This window comes from Cervus canadensis, chromosome 6, assembly GCF_019320065.1.
Source record: "Cervus canadensis isolate Bull #8, Minnesota chromosome 6, ASM1932006v1, whole genome shotgun sequence".
Lineage (NCBI taxonomy): Eukaryota > Metazoa > Chordata > Mammalia > Artiodactyla > Cervidae > Cervus > Cervus canadensis.
The window spans coordinates 69,562,925-69,579,155 of record NC_057391.1 but is presented as its reverse complement, the minus strand read 5'-3'; the positions used below and the strand labels follow the sequence as shown (position 1 = coordinate 69,579,155).

The 16,231-nt window shown below is 37.5% G+C and overlaps 1 long non-coding RNA gene across 1 annotated transcript in view; it reads right to left on the bottom strand.

Moving 5' to 3' along the window:
• LOC122444152 overlaps positions 1-16,031 on the bottom strand; it is a 125,960-nt gene extending 109,929 nt beyond the window's left edge. Inside the window, exons 1-2 of the long non-coding RNA XR_006270179.1 lie at positions 15,888-16,031; positions 15,418-15,503 (exon numbers count right to left, since the gene is read on the bottom strand). This is a non-coding gene — a long non-coding RNA (uncharacterized LOC122444152). The remainder of the gene's footprint in view (positions 1-15,417; positions 15,504-15,887) is intronic.
• Positions 16,032-16,231: the final 200 nt, after the last annotated feature.

Below are 16,231 nucleotides of genomic sequence, written 5' to 3'. Positions count from 1 at the left end.
TCTTTTTTGATGTAGTGTATCACATTGATTGATTTGTGTATATTAAATCATCCTTGTGACCCTAGCACACATATAACTTGATTATGGTGTGTGATCTTTTGTATGCATTTTTGTATTCTGTTTTCTAATACTTTGCTGAGATGTTTTGCATCTATATTCATCAAAGATATTGGCCTCCAATTTTCTTTTTTGATATTGTCTTTGTCTGGTTTTCTTATCAGTATGATGGTGGTTTCATAGAATAACTTTGTGCATGTTCCCTCCTCTTCAATCTTTTGAAAGAGTTTAAGGATCAGTATAAGTTCTCTGTATATTTGGTAGATTTCCCCAGGTGAAGCCATTTGTCCTGGACTTTTTTTGCAGGGAATTTTAAAATTACAGATTCTATTTCACTTCTAGTAATTAGTCTGTTCAAATTATGTATTTCTTCTTGATTCAGTTTTTGTGGACTGTATGTTTCTAGAAATATGTCCCATTTCTTCTGGGATGTCTAATTTGTTGGCATAAAATTGTTAATAGAATTCTATTGTTTTTGTTTGTTTGTTTTTATTTCTGCAGTATTGGTTATTATTTCACCTTTTTTTATTTCTTATTTTGTTTATTTGGGTTCTGTATCTTTTCTTCTTGGTTAGCCTGGACAGAGGTTTGTTGATTTTGTTTACCTTTCTGAAAAACCAGCTCTTAGTTTTATTTTATTTTTTTTAAATCTCTATTACCTCCCTGATCTTTATTATTTCCTTCCTTCTGCTGAAGTTAGGTTTTGTTTGTTCTTTTTCTAATACTTTTAGGTTAGGTTATTTATTTGAAATTTTTCTTGTTTTTTAAAGGAAGGTCTGTATTCTTCTCTTTAAGAATCTTTTTTTTTTTTTTGCTGCATCCCATAGATTTTGTATGGTTGTGCTTTCGACTGTCATTTGTTTCAAGGTATTTTTTAAATTTTATCTTTGATTTCATCAATGAACTGTTGATTTTTTCAGTAGCGTATTGTTTAGTCTCCATGTAATTGTTTGTTTTTTGTTTTTTGGTTTTTTTTCTAGTTTATCTTTCTGTGATTGACTTCTAGTTTCATGCTATTGTGGTCAGAAAAGATGTTTCACATAATTTCTGTCCTCTTAAATTTTTGTTGAGGCTTGTTTTATATCTTAGTATATTATCAGTCCTAGGGAATGTTCTATGTGTACTTGAAAAGAATTATGCAGTTTTTGACATAATGTTCTGAAAATATCAATTGTCTTACTGTTTTATTATCATTTAGAACTATCGATGCCTTAATGATTTTCTGTCTAGAAGGTCTCTGTATTGATGTGAGTGGGCTGTTAGTTCTCCTAATTTTATTGTAATCCTGTCAATTTCTCCTTTATGACTGTCCACTTTTTTATGTATTTAGGCATTCCTATATTCAGTGCATATTTTTTTAATTTAATCTTCACCATTTATTGATTTTCCTCCCATGTCATGAATGTGGGTGCATACATGATAACAAGTAAAATAACCTCATCTTGTATTTATCCTTTTATCATTATATAGTGTCCTTATATAGTATCTTTCTCTATCTTTCTTTATGGCTTTGCTTAAAGTCTATTTTGTCTGATTTGAATACTGATACCCCTGTTTTTTTGTCAATTTTATTTTCATGAAACATCATTTTCCATCCCTTCACTTTCAATCTCTGTGTGTCCTTAGCCCTAAAGTGGGTCTCTTGTGGCAGAATATTGTAGGCTTTTGTTTTTTGTACAATCTGCCACTCTTTATCTTTTAATCAGAGCCTTTCATCTATTTTTATTTAAGGCAATTATTGATAGATATGTATTTACTGCCATTTTAAACCTTGTTTTCCAGTTGATGCTGTGTTTCTCCTTTGTACCTTTTTTTCTTTTTTGTTTTTCCTTCTGTGGTTTGATGGCTTGTTCTTGTAATATGTTTGTGATCTTTTCTTACTGATTTCTATGAATCTATTGTACTTTTCTGATTTGTGATTACTCTGTTTTTCAAGTACATTGACCCTTTGCTATATCTACTTGCTTTAGACTGGTATATAGGCTCAAACATATTCTAAAAATAAATACATTATTTTACTCTCCTCCCTCACATTTTATGATTTTTGATGTCCTCCTTTATATCTTCATGTTTATCACTTGCTGTTCATTATAGTTATCATTGTTTTCACAAAAAGTTTTTTTTTTAATCTGTACTGACACATTTAAGTGACTTGGCTTCCAATTGTGGTTTTTCTCTTTCCTGCAAATTCTTGCTTCTTTTCCATTTAGAAAAGATCATTCAGTATTTCTTTTAAAATACAGTTAGTATGATGGTATTCTTTTAGGTTTACTTGTCTGAAAAATTGTTCATCTCTTCTCTATTCTAAATGACAATCTTGCTGAGTATAGTATCCTAGGTTGCATGTTTTCCCTTTTAGGATTTTGAATATATATTGCTACTCCCTTCTGTTCTGCAACATTTCTGTAGAGAAGTCAGCTGATAGCCTTATGGAGGTTCCCTTGTAGTTAACTATTTTTCTCTAGCTGCATCTAGAATCCTCTCTTTAATTTTTGCCACTTTGATTATAATATCTCTTGTTGTAGGTATATTTAGGCTCATCTTGCTTGGGACCCTCTGTGCTTCCTATACCTGGATATGTTTCCTTCTTTAATTCTGGGAAGTTTTCACTCATCATTTCTTCAAATACAGTTTTGATCCCCTTTTCCTTCTGGGATCCTATTATGCATAGCTTGGGATGCTTTATATCATTATATGTGTGTTAATCACTCAGTTGTGTCCAACTCTTTGTGACCCTGTGGACTGTAGCTCACGTGGCTCCTCTATCCATAGAATTTTTCAAGAATATTGGAATGGGTTACCTTCTCTTCTCCAGGGGATCTTCCCAACCCATGGATTGAACCTGGGTCAGCTGCATTGCAGGCAGATTCTTTATCATCTGAGCCACCATGGAAGCCCTATAGGTGTCATATATTGCTTTCTTTCTTTTTTTTGTTTTTCATTTATCTATCTGTTCTTTTTTTTTTAATTTTATTTTATTTTTCCATTTATTTTTATTAGTTGGAGGCTAATTACTTTACAATATTGTAGTGGTTTTTGCCATACATTGACATGAATCAGCCATGGATTTACATGTGTTTCCCACCCGATCCCTCTGGGTCTCCCAGTGCACCAGCCCCAAGCACTTGTCTCATGCATCCAACCTGGGCTGGTGATCTGTTGCACCCTTGATAATATACATGTTTCGATGCTGTTCTCTCAAAACATCCCACCCTCGCCTTCTCCCACAGAGTCCAAAAGTCTGTTCTGTACATCTGTGTCTCTTTTTCTGTTTTGCATATAGGGTTATTGTTGCCATCTTTCTAAATTCCATATATATGTGTTAGTATACTGTATTGGTCTTTATCTTTCTGGCTTACTTCACTCTTCATTCTTTTTAATGGCTGAGTAATATTCCATGGTGTATATGTACCACAGTTTCCTTATCCATTCGTCTGCTGATGGGCATCTAGTTTGCTTCCGTGTCCTGGCTATCTATTCTTTTGATTGAGTGGTTTCTATTACAGTAAGTCCCCTACATATGAACAAGTCTCATTTGAGAGCATATTCATAAGTCCAGTTTGCTCATAATTCCAACAAATTTAGCCTAGGTACCCAACTAAGAGAGTCAGCTACATAGTACTGTACTGTAATAGGTTTATAATACTTTTCACACAAATAATACATAAAAAGCAAATATAAACATTTTAAATCTTACAGTATAGTAGTTTGAAAAGTACAGTAGTTCAGTACAGCAGCTGCATACAGCAACTGGGATCAAGTGAACAAGCAAGAAGAATTACTGATTTGAGAAGGGAGAAGGGGTGGGAGATGGTAGAGCTGAAGGATCATCAGCAATAGGAGATGGAGGACAAGTTGCATTTTCACTCACATCTGACATAGACCACACAGTTTCTAGTTCCTTGCTGGATTCAATTCTATGTGCTCTCTTAAAAAATCAATCCAGTGATATCTAGGTAGTTGTTTTGTTATTCAGTTGCTCAGTCATGTCTGACTCTTTGCTACCCCTTGAACTGCAGCATGCCAGGCTTCCCTGTCCCTCACTATCTCCCAGAGTTTGCTTAAACTCATATCCATTGAGTTAGTGATGCCATCCAACCATCTCATCCTCTGCTGCCCCCTTCTCCTCCTGCCTTCAATCTTTCCCCGCATTAAGGTATTTCCAATGAGTTGGCTGTTACCATCAGGTGGCCAAAGTATTGGGGCTTCAGCTTCAGCATCAGTCCTTCCAATGAATATTCAGGATTGATTTCCTTTAGGATTCACTTGTTTGATCTCCTTGCTGTCCAAGGGACACTGTCTTCTCCAGCACCACAGTTCGAAGACATCAGTTCTTCGGTGCTCAGCCTTTTTGTTTTTTTAAATCTATGTAGTAGCTCCTTCGTTTTCTCATCATTGGTGACAGGATAGCACTGGATTGAGTTCTGAATGGCCGCTGCAACATTCATGTACCATTCTAGGTTCAGGTCCTCAATAACTAATAATGCTCCCTCAAGAAATAAAAGCCCCTTGCCATTTCCTGCATTGTAAATTTCTTCAGTTCTTCAGTTAGTTCTTCCTCTTGTCTGTGTTCTTGCCCTGGGCTCCCAATTCCAGCAGGTCTTCATTAGCAATGCATATTCACATCTTTGGAACTTCATAACTTGAAGGTTCCTATGTAGGGGACTTAATGTGTTCTATATTCTAGATCACTTATTCCCTCTTCTGAATTATCCACTTTGCTATTTACTGCCTTTAGCTCCAGTTTTGCTTCAGCAAATAAGTTTTATAATTTTAAATGGCTCTTCTTAAAGTTTCTAGTTCTTTTTTTTTACAATAATCTGCATTTCTATTAATAGCCTTTCTTAATTCTTCAGTAATTTCATTGTTTCCTTTTTGAACCCAGGATCTAGTAGACTATAGAGGTCTGTTTCATTATTCTTCCAGAATTCTCTTTATCTTTTAATTGGAAGTGGTTTCTCTCTTCATTTTACTTATATTTCTCTGATTGTATGAATTTAGGAGAAACAATTATCTACTATGGTCTTGAAGGACTGTTTGTATGTGAGAGTGTCCCTGTGTATCCTCTGTGAGTCTAAAGTTTTGATCAAGGCCTGTTTTTAGTGGGAATGCCTGCCTCATCTTTCCTCGGTGTGTATTCTCTGTATCCCCTTGACAAGGGGTGTGAGTACTGTTGTGGTGACCAGATCCTGCGCTGAATGTTGAGGTCAGGCTCCTCTTGACTGTGTAGCTGTCTTAGCCCTTTCATTGACAGAGTCTGCTCCCTAGTTGTTGGGCAGACACACTCAGATCCATTTCTGAACTGTGGTGTGAGTTAGGTGGAAATGAAATTCTTCCATTGGAAGAGAAGCCACTGATTATTCTCCAGGAATTGTACACCAGAAAGAGCACTCTATGATGTTGTCTGTCACCCACTGTGTAGGCTCACAAAATGCACTGTCTTTTGGGTATTGCTCTCACCCTGACTCAGCCATGGAAATTCAGGCAATTGGCCTTGGTGTCCCTCGAATTCTATGCTCATAAAGCCACTAGCACAGATCTATTAAAACAAAACTGCTGAGGTCAGGCATCTAGACTACTGTAGTCATGCACCCAGACCCACCATGGGGGTTACTGAGTCAGCCCAGATCCCAGCCTGGCCTTTGCATGCATGTAACTACATTGTTTGCAGCCACTGTCATTGGACCCACCCCAGTGATGGGAGCACTACCAATTCACTCAGATGTCCTGCAGGAACTGAGTTTACAAAGCCACCTATAGTGTGTAAATCCAGAGATCACAGAGCCTTGAGGGCACTCAAATTTCAGCCCTACATCTGAAGTCATGCATCCCATGGGTATCAGCTTGGATTTCAGCCCTGCCTTTACATGTGGGCAGCCTGCCAGTGCTTGCAAACTCCCAGAGTTCATAGACGTGGAGCTGCACCCCTTGTGAGCACTTTGAGCATGAGGCTGCTGTAGCAGGCCCCACCCCTCCTTTGGGCATGCACGTTAACAATGGGACCTCAGTGGTGGACCCGGGCTCGGGCTCCTTCCTGTCACACCTCCAGTTCTGACTTGGATTGGACAACACTTTAACCACTGCAGCTGTCTCTGCACAGATAAGTCCAGCCTTCTCCCTGGGTCTGTCTTCTGAAGTTGGAGGTGAGCGCTCAGTCCCTGAGCATACCAGCAGTCATGCATCTTGGACTGGGGAGCACAGGGTGCTGGCAGAGAGCCCCTGTGCTGGTTTCTCTGTTTCACCTGCCGCAAGCCAGAGGCTGTGCTCACCTCTGAGCCTCTGAGGCTTCCTTTCTGTGTTGGCTGATCTCCCCACCAGAGAAGGGGCTGCTCAAGGTGAGGGAACTTTTCCTCTTCATAGCTTCTTCCCAAGGGACAAGTCCTGTCCTGATTCCTGTTTTTGCTTTCATCCTATCTGGTCACATGGTGATCTTTCTTGCATTTTTTTGTCTTTTGATATCCTCCCCCAGCATTCAGTAGGTATTTTGTGAGAATTATTCCACATGTAGATGTATTCTTGATGTATTTGTGGGATGAGGTGAGCTCCACATCCTTCTATTCCCCCATCTTGATCTGGCCTCCCAAGCTTTTAAATACACTTTATACAAACTAAAAATTAAAACCCATGTTTATTAATACCTTCCTAAATAATGAATTCTTTTTGTTCATTCTTAAAAATAGTTAAACTGTCTTCATTGTTGTTCAGTTGCTAAGTCATGTCTGACTCTTCGCGACCCAGTGGATTGCATGCAGCATACCAGGCTCCCCTGTCTTTCACTATCTCTTGGAGTTTACTCAAACTATTAAAAACTATTTGCTAAATTATCTTATAAGTTTGTAATTAATAGCTGCATTGTACAGATCAGAGAGCTAAGGCTCAGAGTTTAGATGTCTCACCCAATGTCACACAACTACTAATTAGTAGGTACAGAATTCAAACCCTAGTGTGACTCCAAAGACAGTGTTCTTTTTAACACAGTGTGACCTTTGTTTTCTTTCCTACAGAACCATTTTCTAGGAGCTATCAGAAGGAAAGTTCTAAATGATATTTATTGTTTAATGAGCATATCTCTTGTAATCGTGAATTTAATCTTTAAGTGCAATTGGTTCAACAATGTGGACTAGGACTAAGAAAGCTAAAAATGGTGAAATAAGTGTTTAAGCAAATTAAAAAGGAGGAAATGAGCATCTTAGATTAAGGTATCTAAGTGGTATCATCTGTTTGAGAAACATGGATAAACAGGTATGGTTCTGTTTCTGACCTTATCTTAGAGAAGACATTGGGGAATGAGAAGACTTGTATACAGGGTTTCTGGAGAGGAAGTTCCCTGTTATATATTAAAAAATATATTCCTTTCATCTTTTCTATACTGCCTGTGTTCAAAACCAGCTTGCTCTTTACTGACTGAGTAACTTGTGTAAGTTTTGACCTTTCTAAGTCTCAGTGTCTGTAAAATTGAGGTAATATATTAGTTCCTCAAAAATCATTTTTACCATTAAATAGCATAATGAATTTTGGGAGAGTCACCTAACAAAAGTTCAATAAATGATGATGACATTGATAATATGATGATAATTCCTTTCTCCTCCCAAAATGTATTTCTTATGATAAGAGCACAATATTTCAGAATTGAGGGCTTGCAATATAAACACATAGTTGTCCTATAAAGGTGAACTATGACTAAAATAAAGAACTTCTTGGGGTTATCCCTCCTTCCTTGAACCAGTCACCTTGATCTCTCTTCCCCAGACAGTATTCACATTTCTCTTAGGGACTGTCCCACTACTAACCTGCTGGATTCTTCTAGGTAATTTAAGATGTCCATTCCTTCATATATAATGAGGCATACATTGCCGTTTCTAATTAAGGTATTGGTTGGTAATCAGGAGTTCCTGACATAATGAAATACAAACTATATCTTATAGTAGGAATTTGACATGCTTCAAAATCTGCTGGTAATAATGTTGGTATTGTTTGTTCCTGGTACTATAAATATAACTGACTTAAAACCAAAATGAATTTATTGGTCTAATATTAAGTAGCTCATAGGATCATTGGGTGAAGAAGGAAATAGCAACCCACTCCAGTATTCTTGCCTGGAGAATCCCAGGGACAGAGGAGCCTGGTGGGCTGCCATCTGTGGGGTCGCACAGAGTCGGACACAACTGACGCAACTTAGCAGCAGCAGCAGCAGGATCATTGGGAACACTGGAGAACTAGACTTGGGAAACAGGCAGAAATAAAAGGAGGGTAAGCAGCAGTCACAAGACACACCAAAGAGCCAATCCAATGAGACCATGGCGTCTCTTACATAGATCACTTGACATAAGCCTCTGTGCTATTTTATGTGAATGTCACTACAGACAATGCTCATCTGTACAATGCAACTGCCCCAGGCATTGATGTCTCTACCCAGCCACAACAGCTAAAAATAATTCTATATTTAAGATCTTATCAGTACATACAGAAAGCTATAAGACTTTGATGGGAGAAATTGAAGAAGGCACAAATAAATGGGAGGATATATCATGTTCATGGGCTTTCCTGGTAGCTCAGTAGGTAAAGAATCTGCCTGCAATTCAAGTAGACCCTGGTTTGATTCCTCAGTCTGGAAGATCCCCTGGAATAGGGATAAGCTACCTACACGAGTATTCGTGGGTTTCCCTGAAGGCTCTTTGCATTGATCACTGAGGAAGGCTTTCTTATCTATCCTTGCTATTCTTTGGAACTCTGCATTCAAATGGGTATATCTTTCTTTTTCTCCTTTGCCATTCTCATCTTTTCTTTTCTCAGCTATTTGTAAGGCCTCCTCAGGCAACCATTTTGCTTTTTTTAATTTCTTTTTCTTGGGGATGGTTTTGATCACTGCACCCTATACAATGTCACAAACCTCCATCCATAGTTCTTCAGGCACTCTGTCTATCAGATCTAATCCCTTGAATCTATTTGTCATGTCCACTGTATAATTGTAAGGGATTTGATTGAGGTCATACCTAATGAATGGTCTAGTGGTTTTCCCCACTTTTGTCAGTTTAAGTCTGAATTTGGCAATAAGGGGTTCATGATCTGAGCCACAGTCAGCTCCCGGTCTTGTTTTTGCTGACTGATAGAGCTTTTCCATCTTTGGTTGCAAAGAATATAATCAGTCTGATTTCAGTATTGACCATCTGGTGATGTCCATGTGTAGAGTCTTCTCTTGTGTTATTGGAAGAGGGTGTTTGCTATGACCAGTGCATTCTCTTGGCAAAACTCTGTTAGACTTTGCCCTGCTTCATTTTGTACTCCAAGGCCAACTTTGCCTGTTACTCCAGGTATCTCTTGACTTCCTACTTTTGTATTCCAGTCCCCTATAATGAAAAGAACATCTCTTTTGGGTGTTAGTTTTAGAAGGTCTTGTAGGTCTTCATAGAACTGTTCAACTTCAGCTTCTTCAGCATTACTGCTCAGGGCATAGACTTGGATTACTGTGATATTGAATGGTTTGCCTTGAAAACGAACAGAGATCATTCTGTCGTTTTTGAGATTGTATCTAAGTACTGCATTTCAGACTCTTTTTTTTAATATAATGGCTACTCCATTTCTTCTAAGGGATTCTTGCCCACAGTAGTATATATAATGGTCATCTGATCCTCAGTGATCAATGCAAAGAAATAGAGGAAAACAATAGAATGGGAAAGACTAGAAATCTCTTTAAGAAAATTAGAGATACCAAGGGAACATTTCATGCAAAGATGACCACAATAAAGACAGAAACAGTTGAACATAACAGAAGCAGAGGAGATTAAGAAGAGGTGGCAAGAATGCACAGAAGAACTATACAAAAAAGATCTTCATGACCCAGATAACCATGATGGTGTGATCACTCACCAAGAGCCAGACATCTTGGAGTGAGAAGTCAAGTAGCCTTAGGAAGCATCACTACAAACAAAGCTAGTGAAGGTGATGGAATTCCAATTGAGCTATTTCAAATCCTAAAAGATGATGCTGTGAAAGTACTGCACTCAGTATTGCAGCAAATTTGGAAAACAACAGTGGCCACAGGACTGAAAAAGGTCAGTTTTGATTCCAATCCCAAAGAAAGGCAATGCTGAAGAATGTTCAAACTACTGCACAATTGCACTCATCTGACATGCTAGCAAAGTAACGCTCAAAATTTTCCAAGCCAGGCATCAACAGTACGTGAACTGTGAATTTCCAGGTGTTCAAGTTGGATTTAGAAATGGCAGAGGAACCAGAGATCAAATTGCCAGCATCTGTTGAATCATTGAAAAAGCAAGAGAGTTCCAGAAAATCATCTATTTCTGCTTTATTGACTACACCAAAGCCTTTGACTGTGTGGATCACAATAAACTATGGAAAATTCTTCAAGAGAGAGGAATACCAGACCACCTTACCTGCCTCCTGAGAAATCTGTATGCAGGTCAAGAAGCAACAGTTAGAACTGGACATGGAACAACAGACTGGTTCCAAATTAGGACAGGAGTGTGTCAAGGCTGTATATTGTCACCCTGCTTATTTAATGTATATGCAGAGTACATCATGATAAATGCTGAACTGGATGAAGCACAAGCTGGAATCAAGATTGCTGGGAGAAACGTCAATACCCTCAGATAAGCATATGACACCACCCTGTTACAAAGCTATAGTAATCAAGGCAGTATGATACTGGCACAGAAAAAGTCATATAGAACATTGGACCCAATCTGAGTGCCCAGAAATAAACTTTCACATATGTGATCTAATATTGAACAAGGGAGTCAAGAATATATAATGATGAAAGGATAGTCAATAAACAGTGTTGGAAAAAATAGATATCCATTTGCAAAATAATTAAACTGGACCTCTATCTTAAAATGGGGCTTCCCTGGTGGCTCAGAGGTTAAAGCATCTGCCTCCAATGCGGGAAACCTGGGTTCGATCCCTGGGTCAGGAAGATCCCCTGAAGAAGGAAATGGCAACCCACTCCAGTATTCTTGCCTGGAGAATCCCCTGGACGGAGGAGCTTGGTAGGCTACAGTCCACAGGGTCACAAAGAGTCGGACACGACTGAGCAACTTCACTTTCACTTTCTATCTTAATATTACTTACAAATTACTAGAAATTGATTAAAAAATTTAACATAAACCTGAAACTGTAAAATTCCTAGAAGAAAAGATAGGGGAAGACTCCCTGACACTGGAGTTGGCAATAATTTTTTTGGGTGGGGGGATTGACACCAAAAGGATAAGCAACAACAACAACAAAAAATAAGTCGGGCTATATAAAACTGAAAAGGTTCCTTCTGCACAGCAAAGGAAATGACCAGCTAAGTGAACAGGCAGTCTATGGAATAGGAGGAAGTATTTGCAAACCATTTATCTGTAAGGAGTTAATATCCAAAAAATATAGGGAACTCATGTAACTCAATGCAAAAAAAAAAAAAAAAGAATCTGATTAGAAAATGGGTAGAAGGCCTGAACAGATATTTTTTTCCAAGATGTATAGATGACCAAGACACATGAAAAGATGGTCACCTTTTTTTTAATATGAAAAATGTAAATTTAAACCATGATGATGTATCACCTCACATCTGTTAGAATGAGTCATTAATAAGACAATAGCTAAATGCTGGCAAGAACCTTTAAAAAAGAGAAACCTGTGCATTTTTGGTGGGAATGTAAATTGCTGAAGCCACTATGGAAAATAGTATGGAGACTTCTCAGAAAATTAAAAATAGAATTTCCATATGATTCAATATTTGCATTTCTAGGTATATATCCTAGAAATACAACTGGAATCTCAAAAAGATCTATGTTCCCCCATGTTCATTGCAGTGTATTCACAATAACAAAGATATGAAACAACCTAAGCATCTCCCTATGAGTGAATTGGTAAAGAAGATGTAATATAGTTAGCTAGCTAGCTAGCTGTAGATTTAGTATTATTATATATAATTTTATTCAGGCATGAGAAAGAAGGAAATACTGTCATTTGTGACAAAATGGATGGATCTTTAGGGCATTATGCTAGGTGAAAAAAGCCAGATAGAAACTGATTATATGATTTCAATTTCACATGAAAGCTAAAAAAAGCTGAACTCCTAGAAACAGAGGAGAATGGTTGTTGTCAGGGCTGGAGGGGGGTGGGGGGGGACGAAACAGAAATTGGTTAAAGAGTGCAAACTTCCAGTTAGTTATAGCATAAATAAGTTCTGGGGATCTAATGTAAAACATGGAGACTATGGTTAATACTGCTTTATATACTTGAAAGTTGCTAAGAGAGTAGATCTTAAATGTTCTCACTACACTTATAAGTAGTTATGTGAGATGATGGAAATATTAACTAACCTAATTATGGTAATCATTTCACATTATTTACATGTTTCAAATCATCACATTGTACACCTTAAACTTACAAAATATTATATCAATTATATCTCAATAAAGCTGGAAAAAATAAATTCTATCAGGATGTACCAATATCTAAGCCATAGTCTAGTTTTCAAGCACTAGCTACAAGGAAAACTGGCAGCATAGTATCTACTTTTTGCAGCTTCTATGGTGAGAGACAGTCGCCTTCTACAACATTAATAAGATGGCAAATTCTCTAAACCTAAGAAGAAATAAGATGCTTGGAAATCTAACTGGCAAATTTCCACTGAGAAGGGTAACAATTAGAGGCCTGTGAGACAATAACTCTTAAAATTACAGCACTTAGGTTCATTCATACCATTTTTCTAGATTCCACATATACACATTAATATACAATATTTGGTTTTCTCTTTCTGACTTATACTTCACACTGCATGACAGACTCTACAAATCCACATCTCTAAAAGAGACCCAATTTGCAGCAAAAAAATAACAGAAACACAACATTGTAAAGGAATTATACTCCAATTTAAAGAAAAACAAAACTACAGCATTGTTAGTGCTTACCCTTAGTTTCGCCTACATGATACATGTGTTTGTAACTTGTTTCTTATGGTAATTTCCCCTATTAGAAGTCTCATTACAATCTCAACCACGCAGTTGACAAATAAGATTCAAGTGTTTTTATTTGTTGTTGAAGGTTAGATTCTCATTGTGTCTCTTAATTCACTGGTGCTTGTGTAGAATGAAATATGAGGAGGAACTGAAGCAGGAGTTAATGGATAGATTTTGAATACATGGGAGCTGGGCTCAGACAGCCTCCCTGTCATCTGATTGTGTGACTTTGCGACAACATTTAATCTCTCTTGGTCTCAGTTTCTTTCTCTATAAGGTGGGGATATTATCACTCAACTTGAAAAAAAAAAATGGTCCAAAGATAAAAAGATGATATTCTTAAACTTCTGCTATAATGTCTAATAGAAAATAAAACTGTAAATAATAGCAAATGGTAGTCTTTCTTTCCCCTTCCTTAGAGAGCCATTGGCTATAAGGGCTTTAGTGTGTCTGTGATGTTTAAAATTCTTTTCCTTGTATCTTTCTTTTCTACCTCTTTCCATTATTTGTCATTATATCTACTAAACTGATTTTTTAAGCTATTATTGTTATAGTCAGCCATCCAGACAATTTATTCTTCTGGTTGTACAGGGGCAAAACCATATCCCTAGCACCTGGGAGGTCTCTTGCTACAAAAACAAAACAACAAAAAGGAAAGAAGATGAGAACTGGGCAGTGATGTATTTTGCAGCTCTGCTAGTGAGTAGCACATCAGTAGAACTGGACAGAACTAGCAATGCTTTACCGCTCAAGAAAAATTTACTTCATCCAGAAAAATGCACTACACAAATCCTTGGACTTCTATTAAGTGCAGCTGCATTCTTGGGAAGCTGAATGACAACGTGAAACATTCTTCTCTGATTAGCTAGGTAAAGCTGCCCAAGGGAAATAAACTCACAGCAGCTTATTCTCTTAAAAGTATAGAGTGATATAAAGTCAACACATGTCAACAGAAGCATGGATTGAATAAAGATGTAAGAATTCTCTCTGGATGACCTTGCCCATTAAGATAACTACAAGGCATGATATTTCATCATGTAGATTTGAATTTAGGAAATAACTTTTATTTCACCAATTTCTGCTAACAGCATTTCCCCGACTTCTGCTATCAGCATTTGAGAGAACCAAAATAGTAGAGGATAAGCCCTGGCTTGTATAGACTTGTAAAGGAAGTAAGATGGTGTTCTTTCTAGCACTTACAGATTAAATAATAGCTCTCAGAAAATTGGTTAACTTGGGTCCTGTTTATACTACTATTGCCAACCCAAAGTTTCTTTCACTCTTTACAGTCATTTTGCCTTTAAGTAAGAGAGACAGAAGGTATGTGAAAATGTGTTCTTGTATGAATTGTAGTCTGCAGTTATAACAGGGTCTCTTACTCAACATGAAAATTGGAATTCTCAAGGCAAAGGATTTAATCTAACAAATAATTATATTTCTCAATAGGACTATAAAGGGAATCCTAATTAATGTGCTAATAGCTACTCCCTATTTACAGGGCATTATCTCAGGTTGTGAACTATAACAAATACACATGAAAATTAATGTTCACAGAGCAGAGAAAGAATACCTTTCATTTCTAGAACTCTGCCTGTGACACATTTCAATCAGAGAGATTGTACAAGAAGTGAGTCTTTCTAAGTTACCTTCCTGAAATCTGATCGTAGGATTAGTTATTCCCTGTAAAATAATTTTAAGCTACCGACATAACTCAGAGGTCCTCTCCATTTACTCTTGTAATTAAAGAGTCCTGAAATCTCACTTCTTTGGGATTCTAGAGGTCAACTAGTCCATTTCATATCCTACATATGCATCTTGGACAAATCAGTGTTTAATTACCTGGATTTATCCAAGGCTAGGTATCTCAATAGCTCTTATAGCAAAGTTTCCCAGTATGACAGTCTAATCATTAACATGTTTTGTTTTAAATTATTTTCTTGAAATGTAGTATGGTTTTCTATGTACTAGCTTCTGAAGCCACTTAAAAGAAGTATGGATTCTTTTTCCTGTGATAGCTCTTCAATTTTAAATTGATATCGTGCCTGTCTCATCTTAAACCACACATCCCCCTTTCTTTCAAATGTTACTGACATGATCTGGTTCACTAGAATTAAAGAATCATAGGTTGGAGGATATGTTAGCTTAAATAATTCTGACCAAACTTGCAACTGAAATCATCTAAACATTTTGGGGGAAAGATTAGAACATTTTCTACAATACATCAGTATGACCAGACCAGAGAGATAAAAAGACCTGGAGAGGTAAAAAGAAAATACACTTGGCAGTTTTTGCTCTGGGGTCACTTGTCTATGCATAAGAGACAGTTGAGACACTGCGTTGTGCTTCTGGGGACCTCACAGGTATAGAGAAGCAAAACTCAATATCTGGGACTCACCAGTGGTGCAGATTCTGAGAAATGTCCTCTGTCTGGTCCTGAGTGCTATCCAGTGAGAGCAAGTATGGACTGGGGATAAGCAGGCCCTAGAATGGTATGCGGTCAAGATTCACATCTTTCAAGTGATCTATAAACCTTAATATTTAGATTTGTATTGAGATGGTTCTGGACTGCTAGTGCCACCAAGCACCAAATGAAAATATTTCATGAAGGAAATGAGAACTATTCCCTGGAGGAAAACATTATCATCTTAGAAATAAAATTATTTCTACAAATAAATTTTCAAATATAGCTTCCAGTGGCTACTTTAAAATAATTAGTATATGAGGAGATAAGACGACGTGAGAAAGAAACATAAGATAGACAACAGAAATATAGAGATTAGCATATCTGCGGTCTCTAGAGAAACAGAACCATTAGGTTCTCTCCTCTCATATATAAGAGGAGACTTGTTATAGGAATTGGCTCACGTGGTTATGGAGCTGAGAAGTCCCACAGTCTGCCATCTGCAAGTTGGAAAATCAGGAAAGCCAGAGGTGTATTTCAGTTGAAGTCTGAGGTCTGAGAATAGGGGGCTGATGGTATAAATCCCAGTCTGAGTCTGAAAGCCCAAGAACCAGGAGCACCAGCGTCTGAGAACAGACGAAAGAAGCCTCAGCTCAAAGAGGGAGCAGATTTGTCTTTCCTCCACCTTTCTGTTCTATTCAAGCCCTCAACAGATTGAAGGATGCCCACTCATGTTGGGGAGGACCATCTGCTTTGCTTGATTAGCAATTCAAATTCTAATCTCTTCCGAAACACCCTCACAGACACA